Raw genomic sequence first — 21,453 nt, forward strand, 5'->3', positions numbered from 1 at the left:
GGGGGGGGGGGGGGGGGATGGGTTAGCCTGGTGATGGGTATTGAGGAGGGCACGTTCTGTGTGGAGCACTGGGTATTATGCACAAACAATGAATCATGGAACACTACATCAAACACTAATGATGTAATGTATGGTGATTAACTTAACAATAAAAAAATTAAAAAAACCAAGTTTTCATATTTATTATTTATATTATCTCTACAAACTAGAAAGAACCATTGTATGATTATTTACGTTCTGATTATATTTAAAAGTCGACACTACATAAGAAATTTCTTTTTAATCTTATCTTTAAAAAGAACAAAGGCATATTTTGGATTCTAATATGATATTGCTATTACCAAAGTTGTTTTGTTTAAAAAAAAAATTAAACCAAATATACAAAGATAGAACATTAATTGTGTGCCAGGAACATACAGTATCTTGTTTAATCCTCACAACACTCTGAACAATGAGTGGCTCCATCTAACAGGTCATGAAACAGATTCACAGAGGAAGACTAATTTGTTCAAAGAGACAGGGGAACAGTCTAGAGGGAGGAGACCCAGACTTGAGGGTTCTAACGCCCTCCCTGTTACACCTGGTGAAGTACAAGGGGTGCTTTACAAGTTGGAGCACAGCCAAACTTTTCTAAACAAATCATTTTCCCTATTTCTGAACATTAAAAATAATATGGGCTAATGCTTAAAATTGAAGTTAAATAAAAGGACTGCATTTTTTTCTTCAAACAGCACTCCCCTTGAAGACAACGTGAACACTCAGCACTTTGTGGGCCATCAGCGCTCAATGCAGAGGCCTGGGAACCTACAGCTCCACAGAAGTACGCCAAGTGTGGGGGTGCTTTTAAGTTCCACTTGCATTAGCAGCACTGAAACATGCAGTACAAAAGCTAGGGACTCCTTCCTTTATTTAAAAAAAAAAAACCAAAACCGAGAGGCGCCTGGGTGGCTCATTCGGTTCAGGTCATGATCCCAGGGTCCTGCTCAGCAGGGAGTCTGCTCCTCCTTCTCCCTCTGCCTGCCCCTCCCCTTGCTTGTGTGCTTGCTCACGCCCTCTCTGTCAAATAAATAAAAAATAAGAACAAAAGGAAAACAACATGGCATCTTTTTAAAAAAAATCTAGAATAAGCTAATCACTGTCTGGGAAAATATGAAGAAACATATCTATGGCACCTGAAGCATGACTGATGTAATATTTTTAAGTAAAATTAAAAATATAAATGAATAAAATGATCATTTTGGAAACCAAGTATCATTAAACTTCAAACAGGAAACTGGCCAATTAAGTTATCAAGTTCACTTAATCACATTCTTCCTCATCCCAAGAAAGATTTCAGCTTTGCTCATTCTTGCATCATCCTTTAGGCACTATCTCAAAAACAAACAAATAAAAACCAACAGCAAAAATACACCCAACACCAAAAAACTCACCAAATTCTTACCTGGAGCAATGACTGGTTCCAGTGAAAGAATTCTTTCACTACTTTGGGGGAAAGGAAAAAGGACTTCAATCCCCCTGGTACAGCTGTTCTGAGTGTGCCTTTGGAACTTGGGGGAGATTCCAACCAGCACAAACCCAAGCAAGCCCTACCTCAGCACCCACCCCGCACGAGTGAGAGTCACCCACACTTTGGCAATCCCAAAACACCAACCTTCCTACACCATGCAATGAATTCTACCTATGTCTACAAACTGAAAAGACTAAGCAGGAGTTTTATTTCCTTTTCTAAAATTAACACTTACCTCTCAAAAATAAGAACAAACAAGGCAAGAATCGGACAACAGAACCATAGGTTCTAAGAAAACGAGATGCTTACACTTTATTCATTATATCACAAGAGAAACGGAAACCTTTAAGCAATCAACACACACCTTGCCTGGAAGTACACAGCAGGTTTACTTAAACAGACCTGGCCTGCATTCAAACAGTTCACAAGCTGGGGAGATAACTAAAAATCTTCAAATGTTTAATATTGTTTTGTCCGCATACTGATTAATTTTAAAATCAATGAAAATGGAAAAAGACTTGCAGCAAGTTAAAATTATCCAGAAAAATTTTGGTTAATTCACAAATCAACCAAAGGGAGTCTAAGGTTCCAGTGTTTAGAACGACTTGGGAGAACCCAGGATTTGAAAGTGCTACTGAAGAAGGTGGCAGCGTGGGACAGCAGTGCAGGAGTGTGTCAGAAGTGCTCTCTCTCTCCTGACCTTGGATCAAGTGGACACCTACAATTCTCCATGCCGGTGCTTTCCAGCCCTGACAGACACAGACGACATATGTATGGCCTGCTGACGTAATGTGGAAGGGACCTGGGGACTTCCGCACGGGATCTGGGGGGGGGAATCACAATTTCTTCATATTATATAATTATGATGAGAAAAAAGGCATTAGGGAAAGTATTAAATACTGACATTGGACAAACTTCCAAATGGAAGGATTTCAAAAAATTTAAACTTAAGTCATCAGTATCTTGCAATGTACATGTTACCTCTTGGTAAACGTATCAGCGAGGAGCTCTGGGCATTCTGACCGACTGGCTGTTGAACATATCAGCAAGAAAATGACTCAGATTAAAATTGGTACCAACATAAATTTGTGCCCTCCAATCTTTTTATATTTAAACTTCTTTACCTATTTCCCAGAGGGGTTATTGTAAACTACCTCTGACTTTCCTCACAATGCCCAATTCCAATTTGCCCTACTCCCACCTTCCCCAGAGGCTCAGTATGCATGCAAATTGGAAAAACTGGAGTCAAGAAATTTTAATAATTTTGTCTAAGATACTGGAATGCTTTCTCCTAAAAGTTACTTCTACAAAGAAAGTATTCAAGGTTAAAAACATGAGAGAGGAATGTTTCTCTCAGAACTTGTCAATCCTGTAATAAAATGTTAACAGTATGGTCAAATTAGTCATTTGGATGGTAAAAAGAAATTGCACAAAATTACTGGGTTTAGGGGCGCCTGGGTGGCTCAGTCGTTAAGCATCTGCCTTCGGCTCAGGTCACGATCCCAGGATCCTGGGATTGAGCCCCTGTTGGGCTCCCTGCTCAGGGGGAAGCCTCTTCTCCCTCTCCCACTCCCCCTGCTTGTGTTCCTGCTCTCACTGTCTCTCTCTGTCAAATAAATAAGTAAAATCTTTAAAAAAATAAAACAAAACTGGGTTTACCTATTTTTAGTCTACATAAAAAGTAGGCAATCAACTAATTCACGTAGTAAATAAAGCAATTAACCTTCTTCTAGATCCACACAGTTGTACACTTCTTAGGAGTCTGTGTCCGCTTCATGTGGACTTCGACCACTGTGTAACAGTGTGATCTGATAGACCAAAAAGAACGCTATAGTACAAAGACATTAAAATACAATGACAATGCTGGAAAATCCACCTGTTTAAAGGCCCTTTCCTACTGGCAAACATTTTCAAAACTCTCTCCTAGGTACTTTTTCCATTAACAAGAAATGTCACCAGGGAATCGGAGAAGCACTAACATTCCTGCAGTGTTTCACCTTAAACCAAAGGTAGTGACCACAATCACTTCTTTATATGCTCACCACAGACCTAACAGGATAAATTTGTTGCTTTCTTCTGTGGTTTCAAACTCTAACAGTTTGAAGTAAGAACTGGCTGATGACCAAAGAAGGCTGGCTGAAACCCCAATGGGAAGTCACAAATGTGGACCTCAGCTCCATGGTCTTGAGACTCTTCCGGCCCAAGCAATGACAGAAGGGAAGTACTTACATACACTGCTCACAAATGTTTGTTTAAAGGATGTTCTTCTTCAATAATTCATTACTCTTGTTATATGAATGACCACTACCTATTTTTGTAAATCAGGAAACATTAAAATAAAAACTAAAAAGCTAGGTTTATTAATAACTAACCAAGCTGTCTAAATCATTTGAAAACCAATTCTTATTTCCAATTCACTAAAAGAATATATACTTTAAAGAAATTTTACTATGAGGCCTTCTGTAATTTCATATAGTATATCTGCCATGTTAGATGTACTATTTGTTCATCCATTAATTTTGGAAGGGGCGAGAGGCTTAAGTTTCAGCGCATGCATGGAATGACGGGAGAATTTAAGTCAGGACTAATATTCAGTGGCAGAGTCAAGACAGGGATACTTCATAACTTCTACCCAGGAGAACAATTAGATATCCCTTCATCAAAATACTAATGTCAAGAGATTTATTTAATGCTTTACATATAGATGCAGAGCCATGGATATTTTTCAAAGACTTTAAGCATATTTTAACAAAATTCTAAAGTCATTTAGACACTCCTTCTGCAACTGCTAAAGAAAAGTCATACAAATTATGTGACAAATCTTGATTTAGAGTTGAGGTTCTGGCATAAATTACATCAATCTTGCATATCAAAATGAGTCCAAGAATAGCAAACATGTCTTCTCATCTCGTTCACTAAAACATTTAAGACATTCTGGTTGTTTTGCGCCTTAAATTCAAATCAAATGCTACTATTCAAATTTATATGCTTATGTTTTGACTGAAATGGACCAGAAGATAGATACATAATGTAGCACTGACTTACTCACACATGTTCCATATACTAAGTGGAATCAACCCAGCTTTGTTCTCCTGCTGAAGAAGGTGCAGCAGCAGCAACAAATACTACAGGAGACCATAAAGTCAGGGTTAAAATCCCCTGCGGTACAGAACTGACAGGAATACCAAACATCTACACGGACTTAGAAGTCACCTTGTGTTTGGAATTTTACTATGAATTTTTCATTTTCAAGAAATAGGTTTACATATTTCTAAGAGCTTAATTTTTTTCTCTTTCACAGACAATATATATTTGAAGCGTTATGAGAATGAAGTCAAAGACATTTACAAACCCACAATCTACCTGTTTAATCTTTTTATTCCTTTACTGGTATGTAATGAAGAACAATAGATAATCAGGCACTTGAAAACATTAGGACTTTTTTCCTAAATATAATATTTTTACTGGATGTCTGAAACCAAGATTCTGATACATCCCCCACTTGACCTGTTTGTCATCAACATGTGATCATGCAATATAGAAATACCTAGGGCGCCTGGGTGGCTCAGATGGTTAAGTGTCTGCCTTCGGCTCAGGTCATGATCCCAGGGTCCTGGGATCGAGTCCCGCATCAGGCTCCCTGCTCCTTGGGAGCCTGCTTCTCCCTCTGCTTCTCTCTCTCTCTCCCTCTCTCTCTGTCTCTCATGAATAAATAAATAAAATCTTTAAAAAAAAAAAATATAGAAATACCTAAAACCAAAAAACCCAAACCCTCAGTTTTGGTGTTATATTGATATCCCAGGGAGAAATATCATAGCTCACTCTATCATTCTTTCTTTTCCATATAAGAGACTTAATAACAGGGAATCTCAGGGGAAAAAAGTCACAAAAATTTCTGACATCTCTTGAGGTGCCTGGGTGGCTCTGTCATCAAGCGTCTGTCTTCGGCCCTGGAATCAAGCCCTGCATCAGGCTCCTTGCTCAGCAGGGAACCCGCTTCTCTTGCTCCTCCCGGCTTGTACTCTCTCACTATCTCTCCTTCTCTCTTAAAATCTTTAAAAAAATTTTTTTGTACATCTCTTGATCAAATCTTGGACCCTCCCCAATTCTCCCTAGAAAACCCACTAGCTTATTCACTATAAGTGCATCACTACATACAAAAAAGATAATTAGATCACTAGTTTACCCACTATGTATGTGTAACTAAACACAGACACAATAACTAGATCCCAAGATCACCTTCAAGAATTTCTATTCTTTTCTTTTGAAATAATTAAAGGCATTGCAAAAAGCACCGAAAGGCTCTATGTGCACTTCACCCAGTTTCCCCAATGGGTATATCTTACACAACTACAGTGCACCCTCAAAACCAGGAGGTGAATATGGTATCTACCACTTATCAATCAGCTATCACCTCTCTCGTTTTCTATCATCTATCTACCTCTATATCACACAGGTAGTCAAAGTCACAAAAACCACATACTGTCCGACTCTATATACATGGGCTGTCCAGAACAGGTAAGTCTATAGAGACAGAAAATGGGTCAGTGGTTGCCTAGGGCTAGCATGAGAAATGTGGAGGGTATGGGGAGTGACTGTTAGTGGGTATGGAGTTTTTTTTTTTCTTTTAAAGATTTTATTTATTTATTTGAGAGAGAGAGAAACAAGCAGGTGGGAGGGGAAGAGGGAGAGGGGAAAGCAGACTCCCCACTGAGCAGAGAGCCTGATGTGGGGCTCGATCCCAGGATCCTGAGAGCACAACCTGAGCTGAAGGGAGATGCTCAACTGACTGAGCCACCCGGGGGCCCTGTGGTATAGAGTTTACCAGAGGACAGAATCATTCTCAAATTAGATATTGGTGATGGTCCCACAGTGCTGTGCTATACTGAAAAACTATGAACTGTACACTTTAAGTGGCTGGATTGTGTAGTATGTGGATTGTATCTCAAACATAAATGTTAAAAAATAAAAGGGAGGGGCACCTGGGTGGCTCAGTCGTTAAGCGACTGCCTTCAGCTCGGGTCATGATCCCAGGGTCCTGGGATCGAGCCCCACATCGGGCTCCCTGTTCAGCAGGAAGCCTGCTTCTCCCTCTCCCACTCCCCCTGCTTGTGTTCCCTCTCTGGCTGTGTGTGTGTCTCTCTGTCAATACAATAAATTAAAAAAAAAAAATCTTTAAAAAAAATAAAAGGGAAATATACCATTCCTTGAAATACACACTGTGTTACCACACTTCATTTATTTTATTCTGATATTTCCCAAAATAATATCAGAACCAAATATGTAACTCCAGAGGCCTAGAGATAAATTAGTAGCCTGATTGAGAGCTCCTTGTTAGTGGATAAGCCAACAAACAAGGACACATTAGTGATCTATTTGCCCTTAAAGGGCACCTGGCCTAATGGTTAGTGAAGAAGTCCCTCACTCCCTCACCCCTTCACCGCCTCAACCCTTTACTCTTCCACTCCCATCCCTTGCTCCTGGCTCAGTTTTTATTATTAAGAGCTTGCATGGACCTGAGATCAATCACTGCACTTCATCAATTTGCAGGTAAAGGATCTGAGCCCCATTAGGTTGATGCTGGCCAGCAGCCACGGAGCTGGGGTCCACGGAGGACTGGCCTCTGACCCTGACTCCACATCCAGAGCATACACCAGGCAAGCTCCCCTGAGGCAGTGCTGGCCAAACTGTTCTGTGGGGCAGCCATATTTCCTGCCCCTCCTTACACACAAATGGGACCCTTGTGAAAGTTTTAAAATCCATTTTTCTCTTCTTTTAATTCACATTCCCAATGTCTTCAGCCTGTCCTTCTCCTGAAGTTATAAAATGTAAAATAAGTGAAACAGTGCTCGTGATCATAAAAACATAAATTCACTAAAATGGTCATGTTTAACAGGTACTTCCCAAGTTTACCAAACTTGTCAGGTACCATTTCACAGGTAAAATAAGTGAAGCCCAAACTGGAATTTTTCTGTTATCTGTTTACTTCAAGCTCTACTGCTTAAAATTTACAAGTCGCCTCACACCCGGTGCTAACAGTAACAGTAACAGTATTTTCATTAAAAAAAAAAAAATGTACCATGTTGGGGCGCCTGGCTGGCTCAGTCGGTATAGCATGCGACTCCTGATCTCAGGGTCATGAGTTCAAGCTCCACATTGGGCATGGAGCCTACTTAAAAAAAATTTTTAAAGTACCATGTAGTATCCAAAATACATAAAGAACTTATAAAACTCAACACCCAAAAAACAAATAATCCAGTTAAAAAATGGGCAGAAGACATGAATAGATATTTCTCCAAAGAAGACATCCAGATGGCCAACAAACACATGAAAAGATGCTCAACATCACATCACCAGGGAAACACAAATCAAAACTACAATGAGCTATCACCTCACACCTGTCAGAATGACTGAAATCAACAACACAGGAGACAAAAGGTGTTGGCAGGGATGTGGAGAAAGGGGAACCCTCCTATACTGTTGGTGGGACTACAAATTTGTGCAGCCACTCTGGAAAACAGTATAGAGGTTCCTCAAAGTTAAAAACAGAACCACCCTATGATCAAGCTATTGCACTACTGGGTATTTAGCCAAAGGATACAAATAGTAATTCAAAGGGATACATGCCTCTGATGTTTATAGCAGCATTATAAACAATAGGCAAATTATGGAAAGAGTCCAAGTGTCCATCCATCAATGAATGGAGAAAGATATGGTGTGTGTGTGTGTACACACACACACACACACACACACACACACACACACACACACTATGGAATATTACTCAGCCATAAAAAAGGATGAAACCTTGCGATTTGCAATGACGTGGATGGAGCCAGAGAGCATTCTGCTTAGTGAAGTCCATCAGAGAAAGACAAAACTGTATGATTTCACTCATGTGGAATTTAAGAAACAAAACAAATGAACATGGCAGGGGGCAAGGGCGGGGTGAAAAGAGGAAAACCAAGAAACAGACTCTTAACTCTAGAGAACCGACGTTATCAGAGGGGAGGTGGGTGGGGGCATGGGTGAAACCGGTGATGGGGATGAAGGAGGGCACTGGTTGTGATGAGCACTGGGTGGTGTATGAAGCGCTGAGTCACTAAATTCTACACATGATACTAATATTACCTTGTATGTTAACTAACTGGAATTTAAATAAAACCTTGGGGGGGGAAGTACCATTAAACCCACATAAATGTAAAATATTTACCTAGGGAAACATTTTGAAATAAAATTATACAAATACAACTTGATACCTAATCTTTCTCCTGAATCTATCTTCCCATCCCCCTACCAAATCGAACAGTCAACAAAAGAAAATACTTTTTCTTCTACCTTTCACAGGGCAATATACTAGGAGTTCACAAATCTGTTTTTCCCTAAAAATAACATTGGCTTCAAGCTATGAGGCTAGGAGAACCTTCCAACTGACCAATTCTGCTGAGACAATCAGAGAAGCCAGATGAAACACTCTCCTTCACACATGCTCACACTCTCACGCAGGGGAGAAGGCACTACAGTGGTGAAGTGACATTCTGAAGCTGTTTTCCCCCAAGGGTGTGGTTTAAAAGGTTGAGGAAGTGGCTAAGAAGCAGGTAAGCCATAGAATGGAAATCTCACAAGACCAGAGAGACAAGAACTGGGAGTTGGGGTCAGCTTAGCAACAGGACTCCCGGGTCCAAGATCCTTGGGGGAGGGAAGTGAACTTACTCTTATAATTTTATCCTTGAGGTGTCTGCCAAATTCTTAAGCTACTCAGGACATGGAACTAGCCTCTAATAGGAAAAATAGAGCTTCTGGCAGGTTCCTTGTACTGAGAAAGCATAACCTGGACCCTGAGGGATTTGGTCAACACTGCATGTCTTCAGTTACATTTGGAGGGCTATACCTGAAAGTGGGTGAGACCAGACTAGATAGAGCTTTTCCCTGCAACTTGTTCTAGGGCTAACTCAGAACCTAACTAGATTAAGGTGATCTGTTCTCATTCTGCCAGAGAGGACAGGGTGAACCCTCTCTGGAGGAGGGGAACATAATTCAGAGCAGTGATATGCTGGTACAAATTTACAACCAGTTTTGAGATTGCCAAGCCTGGGATATAAATATTCCCACCACAGCCAATTTAAAGCTACAAAAAAAAAAAACAAGAAACAAAAAAACAAAAAACAAAGCTCACTAAATGCGGAGCTGGGAAGAAATGTACATAATCATGTGAAGGTTAATATTATTTATTATGTAAGTGCAAATAAACCCACAATTAGATACCACTTCACATCCACCAGGATGGCTATAATCAAAAAGACAAAAAATAACAAGTATTCAGGGCATCTGGCTGGCTCAGTCAGTAGAGCAAGTAATTCTCGATCTTGGGGTCTTGAGGTTGAGACCCACGTTGCGCACAGAGATGACAAAAAGAAAAAAAAAGGCTTTGTTAGTGCCCACTGGTGATGGTTAAAAGTTGAATAAAGATTAAAAACATTACAAATGTTGGCAGGCATGAAGAGGATTTGGAACTTTTTCACATTGCTGGTGAGAATGTAAAAGAGTCCCACTATTGTGGAGAACAGTTTGGCAGTTCCTCAAAAAGTTAAACCCAGCAGTTCCACGTCTAGGTATATAACCCACCCAAATTGAAGACAGGTATTCAAATAAAAATTTGTACACAAATGTTCACAGCCCTACTCACAATAGTCAAAAGAAACAACCAAAATGTTCATCAATAGATGGAATGATAAACAAATGGATAAACAGATTGTGGTATATCCATATAACGGAATATTATTCACCATAAAAAGAAATGATGTATACTGCAGGGTAAAATCTTGAAAATATTATGCAAAGTGAAATAAGCCAGGCACAAAAGGTCACATATTCTATGATTCCATTTATATGAAATATTCAGGAAAATCACAGACACAGAAAGCTGATTAGTGACTACATGGGCAGGGGGAGGGTGAAGTGGGGAGGGACTGCTAACAGGCACAGGGTTTCTTCTGGGGTGATGAAAATGTTTTGGAACTAGAGAGAGGTGATAGTTGCACAACACTGTGAAGGAACTAAATGATGATGAATTGTATATTTTTTAAAAGTTAATTTTGTTATTTGAATTTTATTGCATTAAAAATCAAAGAAAGGTATGATCTATCAAGCCAGGAAAAATGAGGAACCTTAGATGCATATTGCTACAGTTAAAGAAACCAATCTGAAAAGGCCACATACTACATAATTCCAAGTACCTGACATTCTGAAGGTAAAACTATGGACAGTAAAAAGATCAGTAACCACCCAGGGGTTTGAGAGAGGGGGATTTTTAGGGCAGTGATACTATTCTACAAAATAAGGAGAGACTCTTGGGGTGCTTTGGTGGCTCAGTAGGTTGAGCATCCGACCCTTGGTTTTGGCTGGGGTTGTGATCTCAGGGTCCTGGGACTGAGCCTGGAATCTGGCTCTGCACTCAGTGGGGAGTCTGCTTGTCCCTCTCTCTTCTCCTTCCCACTCACGTGCACACGCTCTCTCTCAAAATAAATAAATCTTTTTTAAAAAATAAAGGAGCGCCTGGGTGACTCAGTCAGTTAAGCGTCTGCCTTCGGCTCAGATCATGATCCCAGGGTCCTGGGATCGAGTCCCGCATCGGGCTCCCTGCTTGGTGGCGAGTCTGCTTCTCTCTCCCCCTCCACCCCTCCCCATGCTTGTGCTCTCTCTCTTGCTTGCTCTCTCTCTCCAATAAAATCTTAAAAAAATAAACAAAAAACAAAAAAAAATGAGACTCCTGTGGACTTCAGCTAAATGAATCAACACTTTTCAATAACTGTAACAAATATGCCACACTAATGCAATATGTTAATAATATAAGAAATTGTATGTAGGTTGGAATACAAGAATTCTGTATTATTTGCTCATTTTTTTCTGTAAACAAACACAAACAGAAAATTCATTGCTGGCTGACTTGCACTAAAAGAAACATTAACGTGAGTTCTTTAGGCAGGAGGAAAATGATCCCATACAAAAACTTGGAAATGTAAGGAGGAAACAAAGACCAAGAAAGAACATTTCTATTACTTGTACCAAATACTCACATAGATCAAAAACACCTGAAATCCATGCCACTGTGCAGTTGTCACCCCCCAACGTACGAACTGAGAAGGCGGAGGCTGTGTAAACTGAAGACCTGTTTGGCTACGGAGGCGGGCTAGTTTGTTAGATTGTTAGACGGCAGCAGTTCCGTCTCCAGCCCTGCAGCTGCCATGGCCAGCCCGGCCCTCGGGGCACGGAGGGATGCCTGACTTCACCCCAGCATCGCCTCTGGTGCTTGTGTGCCTGTGGTAACTGCTGAACCCCTAGGGCCTCAGCCTCCTCCTCTGAAAAGTGGAAATTATCAAAATGACTAGATAAGACAATGTCTAATCCTCAGTTCCTTCTTCACTACCATCAAGAGAAGGTGGAGAACAGAGAAACAATGGCACGACAGACAGCAGACTTCTCAGCCCCTGTCACTTCCGACTCTGGGACTAAAGGCAAGTCACAGAACCTCTCAAGAGTGAGCATGCTGTCAGGTTCCTCATCTGTAAAAAGAGGGTAACACGTCTGGGGATTAAATGAGTTCTATGTAGAGAGTAAGTAAGCACACAGTACGCACTAAATGCATTAACCATTTTCCTTATTTTCCCATCCCCTGATTTCCTCCAGAAACACAAAGGGTCTGCGGTAGGCCACCAGCTCTTGTTATTCCACCTGCATACCCTTTCTCTATCTCCCACTTCAAGCATGATTTCAGCCACCCGTCACCTGTGAAGTGAACACATACTGATGTGTGTCACTGGCTGCTGTCTGGATAATACCTCTCGGAACTCCCCTAGGCTTAACTCCCACCCTTATCCCTAGGCCTCCAAACTGCTGCTATGTATCCTACTTGGTATATGGCATCATCATTCCCTTTCCCAGGAGCCCCGGCAAGTAACCCGGAGTCATCTTTCACTTTTCCATCCTCCTCTCTTTTCCTCCTTCCTTCCCAACGTGACTCCATGAGATTGAGGCATTCCTTCCTTCCTTATGCTCAGACTGGCCAGTCTTTGTCTCCTCGGTCTGTCTATTACTCCAAAAGTTATCTTGTTATATATGGCCTTTTTATTTTTATTTATTTTTACTATTTTTAAAAGTTTTTATTTTAATTCCAATCAGTTAACCTGCAGTGTTGTATTAATTTCAGGAGTACAATACAGTAATTCAACACTTTCACATATCACCCAGTATGTGCTGGGACACACCACTCTTTTAAATGTTTTGATGCTTCCCTAAATGTCTATTAGATCAAGCCCAAACTCCTACATTTACACAGTGCAAGGCCCTGCTTCATGTGCTTATCTCCATGTGCTTATCTACAATGCAAAAACACTGCCACCTGTAGGCCGCCCTTCTTCCAAAGGCTCAGCTCCTCTTTCTCCCATTTGTTTCTGCTTTATTCCATCTCTTCAACACCACACATAATTCCCAGGCACTAGGGCCACAGAGGGAAAGAGGAACAGCAACAGTGTTGAATACAAGATGAGATCAATTTTAAAACAGACCATTACTCTCTGTGCCACTAAGAAGGAACTTCTAACTACTAACTAACAATGACACATGGTTGTGAAATGAATCTGAGTCCACAGATATGAAGTGGGGGGTGGGGGTGGGAGTGTCTTTCAGAACTGATGAAATATGGCTGAGCCATAATTACCATTTTTTAGCCATCCTGGCTCCCGAGTATCTCAAGACATAGAGCAGCTCAGTAATGGCTCCCCAAAAGATATTTATGTCCTAATCCCTAGAACCTGTGAATGTTGCCTTATATAGCAAAAAAGGACTTTCAGACGTGACAAATTAGGAATCTTGAGTTTGGAAGATTACCCTGGATAATCCAGGTGGACCATAATGCAATCACAGCATCCCTCTGAGAGGGAGCCTATGGAGATTTGAAATAGAAAACAGAAAGGAACGTGATGATGGGAACAGCTACTGGCTTTGAAGACAGCGAGGGGGCCAGGAGCTCAGAAATGCAGCTCTAAAAGCTGGGAAAGGCCTCCGGAGGGAGCACAGACCTGCTGACCCCTTGGTTTCAACCCACAGGAACTGATTTTAGACATTTGGCTTCCAGACTTGTGAAAAATAAATCTGTGTTGTTTTAAACCACCAAGCTTGCAGTATTTTGTTACAGTGGTCCCAGGGCAGGCAGCAAGCAAAGACCGGCTGTAACCTTTCCCCTCTAGCTCCATTCACTATGAAATTACAATCTACAGGTTAATTCCTTTAAACTACTTCATAAGCATAGCAACATTCACTCTTTTATTTCCACCAATGTAAAACCACAAGCTGACTCAAGCTACCACATAAAATCAACACTTTGTATTAGGTACTGGGTAGATTTCAAGATCTTTATGCATGTGAAAAAGTAACTAGGAATTATATTGTCATTTATGGTTTGAATTACATTTGGGCTTTTGCTTTTAGAAACCCAGTACTCAGACATTAACTTAGAAAGTATTAACAGATCTTATGTATTCACTTGCTAGGCATTTAAATATTTATGGCATGAAATAAATTAACAAACCCAGTAGACAATTCACCTCAAATACGTACAATAATGGCAACATGGGCATTACATAACAATGCACAAACTGGGTGGAGGAAATCCTAATAAAACAAGCAATTGGTAGTTCACTGTTCCAAAAATTCACTAGGTTTACCAAGTAAACTGTATATAAATGCGTTCTGCTAGACGTTAAAATGGATATTGAAAGTCCTTGTTTCAAACTTCCAATCCTACACACAAATACAGGACAAAGCAGATTTAACTAAATGCTTTAACAAATATGTAAGCAAAGTTTAGTAAGAAAATAGAAAATAAGAGTATTGCTCAGATCAATAATTGTAGCAATTTGATGCTGGTATCTCAAAATGTGAGCACTGTAACTGAAACCAGTACGTAACTTGTACCCCAGTGCAATATTTACAGCATGAAGCAAGTTGAACAATGTTCTCTTCCCACATCACTGGATTTCTCTTGTACCGTTCTACCTTATTTTGGGGGAAACCTAAAACATATCACCCCTTGATGCAAACAGAAGGAAACGACTCCACAGATAATACAGGTTAAGTTAAACAGTTACAGCTGACCCAGAAATAGGAGTGGATTTTCAAATCCCCACTTTAGTCACTGACCAACACTTATTTATTCACAAGAGGAATGAGCGTTAGAATGAAAAAAATTTACAACATGATACTGTCGGAATGTAACTATGGTTATCTAGGCCATCAGGCCAGCTGCTTCAAGCAGAACAGGGAAAATTAACCATGTCCTCAGGGTAGCATTTAAGGAAGCAGCAGCAAGGGTGGGAGTTAATAACATAGGTTCCTTGGCTATCATTTTAGGGATATACAGAGAAAAGAGAGAAATCGTAAGTAGTACTTTGGAATGTGAACAATAACAAAGCATTAAGATAGATAAACAGCAACAAAACAAACAAACCACAGTGAAACAGAAACAGAGAAACTCCAGGTCTCCTCGTCCCTCCTTTATTGACGTGGGGGAGGAGAGGTGGGGGGTAAGAGAAATGACTCAGGCAGCAGGAAACTGGCCGCAGCACCAGGGCAACTGAAAGGGAGCATGAGCCACTAAGATCACTAACTCAAGGGCACCACTGGCTGCCACTGCCCTCCCAGGCCCAGCATGTCCCTTGGCCTTTCCTCATTCCAGCCTCATAACCACACCATGTTCATTTCATGGTTCATTTCAATGCTTACCTAATGATGAGAATGAGGGTCTAAAGGATGTAACTGACCTGCCCAAGTGCACAGTTAGGAAGGGATTGGACCTGAACAGGAACTCAGGCTACCAGGTCCGGTACCAGGTCCAGAGCCTGCTTCTCGAGTGTGCACCTAAGCAGCAATGCCATCACGGTGAGACTGGTACCAGGAGGGTAGCCCACTCATCTGCTCGCGGCACACACCACTCAGAGAACTAGGGCTGCCAGATGACAGTAAATGGTCACATGGCTAGTAACACAAAGTCAATGACGATCCAGCGAGTCTGCTCAGCAATCTCCAAGTAACCACTAGGACACTGTGCTACATGAAGCCACAACTTCAGTTTAAAACATTCCTCCTGTTAACAAACTTCAGTATCCCAACACAGCAGAGGAAGGAAAGCTACTTCAAGTTGTGACTCCTCATGCGGGGAATGCTTTCCTTCTCAAGGTTATTTACGTAAGAGGGGATCTGGATGAATCAACTGTGCATTTGAACATCAACACCATACAAAAAGAAACACTGCCCTCCAAAGTGAGATTTTTGTCTATAAAATTATCATGCTACTCTCATGAGTTCAAAAACAGTTCATGTATCCTGGAACAGATCGGATATATAGCTCAAATAATCTTTCATAACTTGAAATGAGCAGAATATTAAATATATCTCAAACTCTACTTTTATCTTTCTCACCACATAATATCTAACAATCTTGTTTTTGAAATCTATCAGACATCATTTAAATAAAACACAGCAGCCCCATAAAATAGGTAATATTGCAATAACCAAAGTCAGATTTCTGAATAATGACATATGTCCACAATGTAATGCATCAATGAAGGAGGATACAACACACACACACATACACACACATACACATATATCCATACGCATTAAAGATTCAGAAAATCATCAAAAAGTTAATAATGGTCATCATTTTTTAGTTAGCAGGATGCAGGTGACTTTCTCCTCATTACTCTTCTCCAAAGCTTGAAATGTCCTACAACAAGGTTGCATTCTTCTCATACTAAAAAGATTATGTGTTTTTGGGAAAATAAAAACACAACTGTGTGTTCATTAAAAATAGGTAAGAGGAACTTCAGTGAGTAAACAAAAGAACTTCAAATTCAACTTCAATGACAATTTTGCAAATAATAAAAAGGAAAGGATAGTGTGAACTGTCAGGTTAGTGTTTTCACATCTGCTGCTGGTGCGGCTGTCACCAACTCCTGTATGTAGGCACCAGGAGAGCACTCCCGACACATGGGTGCACTCAAGATGTGCTATTTTGCACTGATACTTTCCTCATCTGCATACCTTGCTGTAATCCGACAGGTGCTGAACTGTGGGTCGCGGAGATGTTCACCATGAGTAATCCTAAAACTGCCTTTCACAAAGCAGGCAAAGACAGCAGAGCACAGAACTGGACATCTATGCATACCTAGATCAACAAAGTCTAGAATAAAGTTTTAATCCTCATCAATAAAATCTTTGTTTTAAAATTCATGGATTTAAAGACTGTAGATGTTACCTTAGCAAACGTACAAAATGCTCTAAATGGCGTAATTTTTAAGAAAATGAATATACATACCACTTCACCAACAGAAAGACCTAAGAAAGGTCTGCCTTTCCTTTCTCCATACATAGTTAAGCATCAAGAAAACTTAAATTCTAAACCACATTTTCCTGAACAAATGATTTTTAGTATTGTTCATCACAAATAAAATTCACAGTAACAATTCCATTCAAAGTTGTTGTAATTTTTCACCAACTACTATTATGGGTGGTTTGGAAATATGAATTTTTTTTTTTGACAGAGAGACAGCAAGAGACGCAACACCGCAGGGGGAGTGGGAGAGGGAGAAGCAGGCTTCCCGCGGAGCAGGGAGCCCAATGCAGGGCTCAATCCCAGGACCCTGGGATCATGACCTGAGCCGAAGGCAGACGCTTAAGGACTGAGCCACTGTCTCAGTCAATGACTCAGCTGGTAAATTCTTAAGTTTTTAAGGCCTTATCTCATACACCTTCATCTCTAGCACCTAGCAGGAGACCTGAAACATAGCAAATGCTAATAAATGTGGGTTGAGTAAATAGAGAATCCATAAAGGCTCATTTCTAATCCCTACAGGTAAGTCGAGCTACTTTCTTAAAATGTGATCTACTCTAGGAAAAATTCAAAAAATAAATGATTTCCTTAAAAAAAAAAAAGTAGGGACTTTCGTGACAGTTAAGAAAAATACATGAAGAGAAGTCAGTGACACAGAGAAAGATCGCAAGAAAACTCTGAAATAAAGTGTTTAATGGAAAGATGGCTCCCCACAGAAGAAACCACTGATGCTATTTATGTAAGAACCGTGCCCCCCCAACTGCAGAAGAACACAAGGTGACTCAGTATTTAAGCACAAAAGGATTATTAGGAGTGAAAGAGAATGGCCTATCTGAGGGAAGGTGGGCGGGTACTTCCAGCCACCTCCACGTACAAAGCAACAATCCAGCAATAATCGGCTTGTTTTTCTGGCAGCTGAAGGAAGAACTCTACTCCACTGCACAGGCGCTTCCACTTTCTGATTTCAGAAGTTTAATTCTGAATCCATCACTCTCTCCCCTCCCTCCCATGCCGAAACACTGTGAGTCTTAAGAGCAGTATTTATACTTATGCTCAGTACAGGGTCCCTGTGAATTGGGAGAGCGGCCCTGAGAACTCGGGCCCTAGCTGGATGGAGCACATCTACTCCTCACCCCCGAGACTCAGTTCATCACCTTCCATACAGCTCCCCTCTGATGGAGACAGTCCAGGTGCGCCGTGATGGTCCCACCACGGGATATGCCTGACTTCCTGCTCCTGCATGTTTACCCTACTGTCCCCATAGAGTATAATGCCATGTCCTTCTATTCTTCAAGTCCATAAACGTGTCTACACGCACCCCCTCTCCACTAACCACCTCCCATCCTCTGTTCTGACCACCATGGCACGGGGGCATCACATCCTGCCTTATATCTACCTGAAAGATGGCACACACATGAAGGCAGGATGACCTCTTCTACTTCTGCATATAGTAGCTCCTCAGATCTTTAAATTCTGAGAAAGAAATTTCATCCGAGGCAGCACTGTGTCATGGAAACCAAAACAGATGACTTAACAAAACATAATAAAATGCAAAAGACCCTAAGAATCTGAAACTAATGATATACTATATGTTAACTGAATTTAAGATTAGAAAAAACATTAAAAAAGACCACAACAATACATTCAAAAATCATGCTATGATAAAATGAATCTAATATAAAACAAACCAATATATACCCTAAATTTCTTAAACATACATAAATATGTGTCAATACCTTGAATCAAAGGAAAGAGTTTCTAATAACTCACAGAAAAATACACATGTAAGCTGTTTGTATCTTTGAAGCGTGATTTCTCTCTCATTTATTAGAATCCGGCTAGCCATTATGTTATCAATGTTTACAGTAACATTAGGATTAAGGTAAAAATATTTACCTTGCTAGTTTTCATTCATAAGCCCACACTTTTCATTAAATATTCCCTAAAACGTAAATACCTTAAAATTTAAGCTGGAACAATAATTTTTAAAAGTTGTAGCAGTATTATACTATGTTGTACACTGAATAATATAACACTGTGTATTAACTATACTAGAATTAAAAAGCTTAATAAAATTAAAAGTTTTAACAGTTTTAGCTGGAATTCCATAAGCAAGGACATATGTTAGGTTTCCTATGTATTGTAACTACCCTTTTCATTTATTTTTAAAAGAAATTCAATGTCCATAATACTTTTAAATAGCACCATTGAGATTTAATGCGCATACCATACAGTTTGCTCATTTAAAATGTACAATTCAATGGTTTTTAGCATATTCACAATGTCTGTGATATTATTCTAAGTTAAATGTTGTGACCAATGTAGAGATCATGAACACCTACAGAAAAGATGTAAGATTCACTAGGCCTAACAAGAACACTGCATTACTAGTCAGTTTTTCATAATTGGTTCTTCGCAGGATCAAAAGCTATATTATATAAATTATATTTACTGTAACATTATTTTAATATATTTCTAATTCATATGTTTACTTATAGTTCAGTCCTAGCTCTATACTCCCTTGTCTTGATATGTGAAGTGAGACAAACGTTAATCTAAAACAGAAGTATTATTAAAACCAGAGTATACAAGTTGATGAATGCATATATCCTAACTCTAAATCCACTTAAACTAAAAGACATGATGCTTTATGACGAAGCATTTAGACTGTGTAACTCAGCAATGCAACGTTTACGGTCCTCTTCCTCTTTGAATTAGAGCAGCAGCAGCAGCAGCAGCGCTGGTATATAAAAAACCAAAGCAGCATCCACATCCCCTTCACATCCCTGAGGAGGTCTCTGAACATCTCAAAGCATATAATCCCTCTAGGATCTAAGCGCTAAAGTTGCAACCACAGTTTAAAATAACTAAACCGTGGTTCCTGATTTAGCTACACGAACTACTTTGTTACAAGTCTACACCAAGTTTTAAAGTGTAACTCAATGATTAACGCTAAGAATTAAAAACAAATATTTGCCCTTCCTTCACATGAGACCGAAGTGTATTCTTCTCTCTTGTTCATTTGGTTCTCCACCTATACATACTCAATTTTGGCTAGAGATAAAATCTTCTGGACTTCCCAGAAGAACTATGGGAAGAACACTCTCCCTGAAGAAAAGCTTGTACATACGAATACAGAACAGCCTCATAAGGAAGCTGACTGCTTCAAATCTTAATCATCAAACTATGAGAGTAATAAAAGACCAGCTGTCAAAACAGTTATGAAGTGCTGTATGTGACAGATTTGGGTCTCTACTTACTTGCAGCCACAGAATCAGCATTTATTGGCAGTCGCAAAGACAGGAAAGCGGCAGACTTCACCATACCAACTTCTAATATTTCAAATAAATAAAAATAGCAGTGGAAAATTGTCCTTGTTCATTTCTATAAAAACTCAAGAATATTCCTTCACCCACGGTCTAATTTTACAGGGCCCAATTAACACGGGGTAGAGAGACATTGGTACGACGAAAGGCCAGTCCTTAATCCAGCAACCCAAACCTGTCAGGCCTTTTCCCTGTTTATGGGGAAAAAAGAGTGAAGAATGGATAATAATATGGCTTATATAAAAGCTACAGGACCAAGTTCTGATAGAACTATCACATGGTTAAGTGAGAACCATTTTTCATGTCGTAGTAGCCTTAATTCAAAACGATATATATTTTTTCTCAACGTAGTAATATTATCTCGTTTTCCATACGCAGCATAAATTGTTATTAATAACTGTCAGGAACATATCCACAAGCGGGGTTAGGAAGTGACTACCACACTGGTTCATGTTTTCCTATGCTTCCACCCTGCGACGAATCATAGCTGTCAATGACACATCGTGAAAACAGGTACAAATCTACCTTATTCACAGCAAGATACCACCCCAAAGTTCAGAACTCCCAAAACCAGTCTGTAGAATAAAAGTCCAAGTACTACTGATACAGAAACCCTAACTCTTCCTCTACAAGTCCGCTCCTACTGTTGTACGCACACTTCTAGACGGAGTGATTCACTGGTTTCATTACGAGAGTAACACGGGTCTTTGCCATCGCAAGGTGGTACCATCAGGTTCCTGTTGGCCTTGGGTACCCCCGCGTCCCAACCCGTTTGTCTGCCTCCTGTGTCCTACACCCCACGCCTGACTTCACAAGCGTCTGACGACTGGAAACTGCGATCGCTCTCCAAGCCCTTTCCTCCTCTAAGAGAAGATGACCCTGGGGAAGCCCGCTGGCTGGCCATTTTCACACCACGTTTACAGCAAGCCCAACGGGAACATCATTTATCTAAAAATGAGCACACTTCCTGTAATCTGAAGCTGTGACAGCAACTCCTGGTTAAGAAAGAGTTAGGGACTGAGCAGAAAAAGAGGAGGAAACCGACTGCGCTCATTTCCTCGCTGCAGCAGTAAGCGGTGCAGACAACTGCCCGGGCTAAAAGCAACGTAATCGGTATCACGACTCCTGCTGTCCGCGCAACTCTTCTAAAGAAGTTCCGACCCTCTCCTCCCGAATCCACCCCGCACCCGCGTTCACCCCATACGGACGTTGCCTTCGGGCCTTCCGGGGGA

The 21,453-nt window shown here is 40.4% G+C and overlaps 1 protein-coding gene across 2 annotated transcripts in view; it reads right to left on the reverse strand.

Moving 5' to 3' along the window:
* The window catches only part of ESYT2 (extended synaptotagmin 2), an 85,561-nt gene that overhangs the window by 63,249 nt on the left and 859 nt on the right, over positions 1-21,453 (reverse strand). The gene's annotated exons all lie outside the window — the stretch shown is intronic.

This window comes from Callorhinus ursinus, unplaced genomic scaffold, assembly GCF_003265705.2.
Source record: "Callorhinus ursinus isolate GAN/ISIS: 27379988/994484 unplaced genomic scaffold, GSC_fseal_2.0 scaffold99, whole genome shotgun sequence".
Taxonomy (NCBI): Eukaryota; Metazoa; Chordata; class Mammalia; order Carnivora; family Otariidae; genus Callorhinus; species Callorhinus ursinus.